This window comes from Danio aesculapii, chromosome 12 (assembly GCF_903798145.1).
Source record: "Danio aesculapii chromosome 12, fDanAes4.1, whole genome shotgun sequence".
Taxonomy (NCBI): domain Eukaryota; kingdom Metazoa; phylum Chordata; class Actinopteri; order Cypriniformes; family Danionidae; genus Danio; species Danio aesculapii.
The window spans coordinates 2285721-2293700 of NC_079446.1; the positions used below are offsets into that span (position 1 = coordinate 2285721).

Below are 7980 nucleotides of genomic sequence, written 5' to 3' on the forward strand. Positions count from 1 at the left end.
TCATTAACAGAGTTGCACACATTATACACTTTACTATGTGCTTCAAAAACATGTTTATTATAAATTACTATAATTTTTCCCCATGCGGACATCTTCCAGACATCTAAAGGCACGAAAATGCTCCACAATAATAACTGCCTAGTTTTGTCACAAGGGCTGCATTTCATTTTTGTTCTGTCGATAAACTTAACCATCAACCAACATTCACCGTTGCTGCGCATCTCGATGTTAACGCTAACGTTTATTCTGCCAAAATATCAGTAAAGACATGGATTATTGCACAACAAGACGAAGATTTCATGGCAGGGTACGTTATTTATATTCTCCTGGATTTTGTATAAGCGTGATGGTGTTTGTATTATATATATATATATATATATATATATATATATATATATATATATATATATATATATATATATATATATAACACATTAACATATTTATACACATAGCTAGGCCTGTATATAATCTTTATTGGTGCTGTCAAACGAATTATCGCATTCAAAAGGTTAGTACGCATGGATGGATGTATTGAATATTTTTTATTACATGTCACCTTTCTTAATTCCAGTTTCTTGAACTTTCTCCCCCTTTATCAGTAAAAACCTTCAGGACGCTATAAAACTGTTCGGCATTTCTTATTTTGGCTATTTTAAATAATTATAATTACATGTTGATGTTCTGACCGCGATTTCTGTGTAATCACTTCCTGCCCTCCATCTGAAATTCGCGCATCATCAATGACGTCACGTGAAAACAACCTAAAACAATGGTTTAAAATACCAAAAACAACTATATTAATATGTTTGTGATACTATAACACTGCAAATTACTATTTATTTTCTATAATCACCATATGTTTAGGTAAACTCAAACTTATATTTATACATACACACATACATATATATATATATATATATATATATATATATATATATATATATATATATATATATATATATATATATAAACTGAAATATACTTTCAAAACAAGATAACGTAGATATCAATAAATATCCATATAATTAAATGAAATGTATTTTTGATATATTTAATTTTAAAACATGTTTAGCTTTGTAGTCAGTTGTGTTTTATGTTACATATTCTGCACAATATTTACCATTATTGAAATGTTACTGAAAGGCATACTGTATATGCTGTTTAACGTCAGAAAACATGCCAGTGTAAATGTTCTCTAGCTTTTTCTTTTGTAGCTCGCACTACTTTCTAACTTTGACTTTCAACAATAAACCTTCGCTGAGAAATATACACTAGGCTTAAAAGTGTGACAACATAGCTCAGTTTGCATATACACACATAAACACATTATACTAGTCTGAATACCATCTGAACCAGACAGCATGACAATATCAGATTTTTTTCTTTTCTCCCTCAAGTTTCTCTATGATATTAAACATGTGGCAATGGTTAGAAAAGCGGAAAACAAGCTCAAATAGGCAACCCCGTCCCGGACGGACCATTTATCAGGCTGGCCCGCCGTTTTCTTTTCTTTTTGCTGACAAAGTCCAGCATCTCACCTTGCAAATGAAAAGCTAGCGGAGGCGAGCGGATCAGAGCTTTCAACACACACCGCACACACAGATGAAGCACAGCGTGAGCCAAAGATCCGTCACTAATTGCACTTTGTCTTGTTTTCTTTTGTGTCTGATCGACGCAAATTCCATCATTATTAGATGAGCGTTTTACAGGACAGGCCCCACCAGAGCCCAATTGGTGAAGTTTAATGATTATCCTTCTACTTCTAAGGGTCTTTTCTCTCATGACAACACGCAGTCGTCTGGTTAAACTCATCCACGGGGGAAAAAACCCAAAGCAGAGTCTCTGCAGGCCTGCGTGAGGAGTGAAGGTTAAAGAGAGAGACCTGTAGTTTAGGCATCAAGTGCAATATTTTATCATTAAGGGCATTTCAATGACCCCACGTTTCCTTTAAATGCTTCAGTTAGCAGGGTTCTGTTTTATATATATATATATATATATATATATATATATATATATATATATATATATATATATATATATATAAAGATACTGAATGTTTCGTATGAACTTGCTTGTTGTATAATCTTCTTATTCATCAAAATGTAATAGAAATTGAAGCATAACTAAGCAAAATATAATGCTAATGCTGTTAATACATGTTACACAGTAGTTAAGCATATAGCGAGGGCACCTTAAAATAAAATGTTACTAAAAGTCTCATTTTAAAACATCTAAAGTTAGTAAATGTTTCTGAAATATTGTTCAATGTTAGCTCATGTTGAGTAATGAGTGTACTATTAAAAGTGTTATGAAAGTTAGGCTGCCAATCCTCATTGATCATTAATGACAAAAGGTTTAATCCAGTTTTTTTATGGTTAATAAAGAAAAATATGATTTAAAAAAATAATGATAGTTCAAGATGTTTTACTGATATTTTGAATTATGCATTGGATAATATTTCAGGGTTAAAGCTAAAGTCAGTTAACTCTTAAAAGTTTGGTATGGAGTACCGCAAAGCTCAGTACTTGGATCTTTGCTTTTCAAGATGCAATTATTAAGAATAGCAAGAAGTATGTATATGTATATATATATATATATATATATATATATATATATATATATATATATATATATATATATATATATATATATATATATATATTGTCAGTAGCTGACAAAAGTCTTGTCATCGATCCCAGTTGTAAGAGCAACATATAAAAATTTGACTTCTAGTTAATCATATTGAAAAGTGGCAGAAGGTCAATTTTTCTGATCAATCATCTGTTGAGCTGCATCCCAATCATCACAAATACTGCAGAAGACCTACTGGAACCAGCATGGAACCAAGAGTCTCATAGAAATCAGTCAAGTTTGGTGAAGGAAAAATCATGGTTTGGGGTTACATTCAGTATGGGGGCGTGCGAGAGATCTGCTGAGTGGATGATCAACATCAATAGCCTGAGGTATCAAGACATTTGTGCTGCCCATTACATTACAAACCACAGGAGAGGGCAAATTCTCCAGCAGGATAGCGCTCCTTCTCATACTTCAGCCTCCACATCAAAGCTCCTGAAAGCAAAGAAGGTCAAGCTGCTCCAGGATTGGCCAGCCCAGTCACCAGAAATGAACATTATTGAGCATGTCTGGGGTGAGATGGAGGAGGAGGCATTGAAGATAAACAAAAAGAATCTTGATGAACTCTGGGAGTCCTGCAAGAACGCTTTCTTCGCCATTCCAGATGACTTTATTAATCAGTGATTTGAGTCATTGCAGAGATGTATGGATGCAGTCCTCCAAGCTCATGATGGAGTCAGACACAATATTCATTCTGTTTCTACTGCAGCATGACCACATATTCTATACTGGACATTATTGAAGGTTCAGTGACAAGACTTTTGTCTAAGCAAAGTCAGACCTTACTGTCCTAATGAAATCATTCAAAATCAAGGCCTGATCATATTTTATTGTGGTCAAATAAGCGTAATCTAGAGGCCTTTCATATAAGCCACTTCTGATACCAAACGATCAACTAGAAGTCCAGTTATTATTTGTTGTTATGAAAACTTGGATAGGCGACAAGATTGGGGAAAACACAACAATTCACAAAAGTAATGGCATGGTTAAAAAATACAAATTTCAGAGAAATAAATAAGTATTGAAGGATGATAACTACTAATCTACTGCTATTATCAATTGTAGCACTAAATGAAGAGAAGCCGTAAATATCAGTCATGTTTAATGTGGAGTACTGCAAGGTTTAGTACTTGGGCCATTGCTTTTCACCCTGTACACCCTATTAATAATAATGTTTCCCAGCTTCATATTTCTTTGATGCCTGATAAAACACACCAATTTACAAAAGTAATAGGATGCATAGTTCATTTAAAAGAAAGCCTGTCTATCTCTCTAGACCCCATTTATACTTAAGCACGTCCTTGCTATTCAAAGAAAACCTAAAACAATGGCCAGTTCTTCCAGAAGCATTCAGTCCTTTTACGCCATTTACATTACAAGTATGCATTTAGCAGATGCATTTGTTCAGTGTGTTCATTTATTTCATAGGAATTTGAACCAGAGAACATGACCCATTAGCAACACACTGTACGATTTCAACTACAGGATTACTAACGGTAATGCTATTTTAATGGTTCAAAAATAGGTGTTTATCAAGTTACATCTTAAGAATAAAAAAGAAGGTGCATTGATATCCATTGCAGCATTGGCTCAATGATTTAGTCTCTTTAAACCAGCACTTCAGATGGTCAGAAGTTCTGATTGCCCCTTCCTTGATCTGATTAGACTGGCGATGCTACTTTGCTGTGTCAGATGGCAACTGGTGCTGTTGTTATTGGTCTGCTGTTTACAGCAGGGGTCACCAATCTTAGTCCTGGAGGGCCGGTGTACCTGCAGGGTTTAGCTCCAACTTGCCTCAACACACCTACCTGGGTGTTTCAAGTAGTAAGACCTTGATTAGCTTGTTCAGGTGTGTTTGATTAGGGTTGGAGCTAAAATCTGCTGGACACCGGCTCTACAGGAACAAGTTGGGTGACCCCTGGTTTACAGTGAGTGCCAGAAACCAAGTGCTAATTACCACAGCTGAATTTGAACTATTCGTTAGTGATACCAACAGTAATTTTGCTAATTGTTTTTATCATATCAGTTGGAGTCCGAGTCCTTAACCTTTAGAAATGCATGCAAGTGGATTTGTATTTGCAGAAGAAAACTTCTTGATATGTCAACATACAAAACTGAACTCTTCCAGTCTCAGCGGGTCAAAACTCCTGCACTTTCACAAACAGCTACACAACACACTACGTAAAACCAAACAGAGGCAGTTTTAATGCACAGCAACCTCTGTGAATCGTGCAGCAGTCCACACATCGGCCTGAAATTAGCAGTTTTCAATGTTCTTTCCATTTTTTTGTGCGCGTAATGTGCATCAGACGGTCTGTGGGCGTTCAGTCTGAGACTGTGCCCTGTCTTCTCTCGCAGCTTTAGTGGAAGCATGCATTGCGTTTGGAACAAAGCCTGGGAATACCACAGTGATTGGTGCATTTGTGCTCGAGAAGTGAAAATAAAAATCTTCTCGATTTTTAAAGCCCCCACTAAATGCATAACGCACGCCGGACGGCTCTGTTAATGAGCCAAATTTGCAGGCTTCGTTCTGAATAAGTGCACGTCTATGCGAGTGCTAATATTTGTTCCAGATTTCATAATTATATCAATTTCACCCGGACTAAATGCAGACGGGTCTCTTGACTCAACTCAATGCGACACTATTCACTGCACACCTATAATGGGAAAGTCTGTATGTCTGCAGACTCTTGGATCGGAGACAAAACCTGCATGGGGTGAAAAGAAGTGAGAAAAGAAGCCAATTAAGCCAATTAAAGGTAATGATTTGGAAAATGTCATTCATTGTGCAATAATATAAGAATATTAGTGTAGACGGGCTTACATTTGAGTCTGTTTTAGGGTTGTAACAGTTAACTTAATAACGTAACCGTTTATTATTTATGCTAATTGACATCATAATATTTCTCATTTTCATCTAGTTCAAGTTAGGGTGTTAAATGCTGGTGCTGGGATGCTGAAATGAGCACTGGATACCTGAGGTACTTTTAAACTTGCATAACTTACCATAAATTATTCATTCTTTCCTATTGTATAGCCAATTGTTTCTGGATAGTGAAACTTTTGATATTGCAAATACGTCATTCTGTCTGTTTTTATCACCAAATCAGTCATCGTCATCATCATTCATGAAGTTGGCAATTAAAGAGTTAAAATCCTGTAGTTTTGTAAACAATTTAGTAGTTTTGATCAGGATTGAGGTTGATTTATGAAAAAAAAAGTGAAAAAAATATTTATCTGATGCATTTATATGGCTCGTTTCCACTGACTGGTACGGTACGGTTCGGTTTGGTACGGGTCACCTTTATCAGGCTTGCGTTTCCACTAACAAGGGTACCTTTTTGGTGGGCGTGGTGTATGACAGAAAGTTTCAGTCGACGTCATTCTCGCTGGAGAAAATGCCTACAGTAAAGCTGTATGGGTCGTTCACATATCATATGAGAAGCTCTTCTCAAAACACAGATGCTCTACACACATAAATACTTGTGTAGAAATGTTCATTACTAACTTTTCTATGAACATGAGTTGATTATAACTGCAGATCAATGACAGTGCGAAACAGCCTACTGTAACGTCTGTAATTATATTAAATAACTAAATAAATGAACATATATAAACACATACAGCCCCTTACAGTCTCCGATATGTTATCAATTACAGAAGAACTACACACAGCAGACATTTCGTCAGTATTTAGGTTCAAAACAACACAAAATATAGCCTACAGTCAGTGAAAACCTCTCATCTGTGTCTGTAATCTTCAGCAGCACATGTAGCCTCTGTTAGAGAGTAATTCCGTCATTCCCGGTTCATATTAGTCCAAAATGTGAAGATAATAAGTCAGTTATACATGGCATTTTGTTCATGTTTGCTGAATAATAATGTGCTCCTTTTTTCCGGCTTCTCCTTTGTTTCTTCACGCTTCACTCTCGCGTTTGTCAGTGTCTGACAGGATCGGGTTTCAAAAGCTCGTCAATAATCAAGCGCAGGTTATTATCATCAGCTCAAGAAGTTTGATATTTCAGATATAATGTTAGACGCGTGCGAGCGCTAGCAAGAAAGCGAAACCGCTCGCGCCTCAGACTGGCTCGTAAAAAACTACGCGGCACAGGGTAAATCTGCTCTTCTTCATGGCTTTGTTGCTGTTCATCCAGACAATGACAAGGTTTGTTTGAGCCCAGGTCGACCATGGCTCGTTATTATATGTATATATCATTCCGCTGTTATGTCTCGGCTCGTCGGCTGTGTATTTTAAACATGGCGGGTTTTTTGTTTTCATTCTGGCTTGTTGCGTAAGCGAATGACGTATCTCTGTAAACCAATAGCGTTCAGCTGCGCGTCTAGCTCCGCCTTTTGGTACCCTTTCTCGTGTTTGGTACCCTTTCGAAAGGGTGCCGAAAAAGTGGTACGGTACGGTTCGGTACGCTTTTTGACAGTGGAAACGGCCATAAAAGCGTACCAAACAGAACCGTACCATACCAGTCAGTGGAAACGAGCCAATACAGCAGTTTAATTCAGTGGATGTTTTCACCTGAACATAACTGTTACGTATTTTCTTTAAATAATTAATGATATAAAAATATTAATGATATAAATATCCTAAGTAGTGAGTTTGTTTGTGTGTGTGCGCATTGCTTGTGGCTTTTCTCTCAGCCTCTATCTCCGAATAGGTTTCATCATACCGCATGGGTGCGGTGAATCAAGTGCCAGCGTGGACGCTTGTTTGTGAAGACCATTTAAACCGAACTGGAACGTCGTTCAGAGAGTCTCCTCTCTCCCGGCTTGTGTTGTGAAGTAAATTGTGTTGCATTTACTCGGCTAAATTGTTGCAAGTTGAACGCTGAGTGTTGACTTTGAGATCTATACGGAGACACGTGTGCTGAGGAGGGTGTCTTTTTGTTTTATTACATTTTCCTCATGTTTTGTGGTTAGTAGTGAATGTTATTTTATTTGTTTTTATTTCATGCGCAGGTAAGAGGGTACAAAACTTAGTTAGCTGTTGAGTTTTGTTTGTTATTTTGGCATTTACCTACTTAAGCTTTTTATCGTCTCTTTTTTTGAAGTTTAACGTCAAATAAATTTGACTTTACGTTATTTCCTTGGTCATTCGTCTTTGTTGTTATTTCTCCTTTTGAACGGGAGATGAGACTCCGGGCTCCTCGTTAATTTAGAGGAGTTCTAATTATTTTAATTTAATATTATTTATTGTTACGGGTTTGGCTTGCTGTGTGGAGCCGAGCAAGGTTAGATTTCGTAACAATAACGAAAAGGTAGTCAATTTGAACAGTGCACAAGGGTTCACTTAATCAGTTTGTGTTGGGAAAACATGAAGGACCTGTGTGG

The 7980-nt window shown here is 36.6% G+C and overlaps 1 long non-coding RNA gene across 3 annotated transcripts in view; it reads left to right on the plus strand.

Moving 5' to 3' along the window:
- LOC130238010 (uncharacterized) overlaps positions 1–7483 on the plus strand; it is a 48159-nt gene extending 40676 nt beyond the window's left edge. For 2 of the 3 annotated variants that reach the window (XR_008838596.1, XR_008838594.1), the window contains 2 exons: positions 5324–5396; positions 5559–5742. This is a non-coding gene — a long non-coding RNA (uncharacterized LOC130238010). Of the gene's footprint in view, positions 1–5323; positions 5397–5558; positions 5743–7307 lie in introns of those variants that run through there. The other variant, XR_008838595.1, reaches the window with a different exon arrangement.
- The last annotated feature ends 497 nt before the right edge of the window (positions 7484–7980 follow it).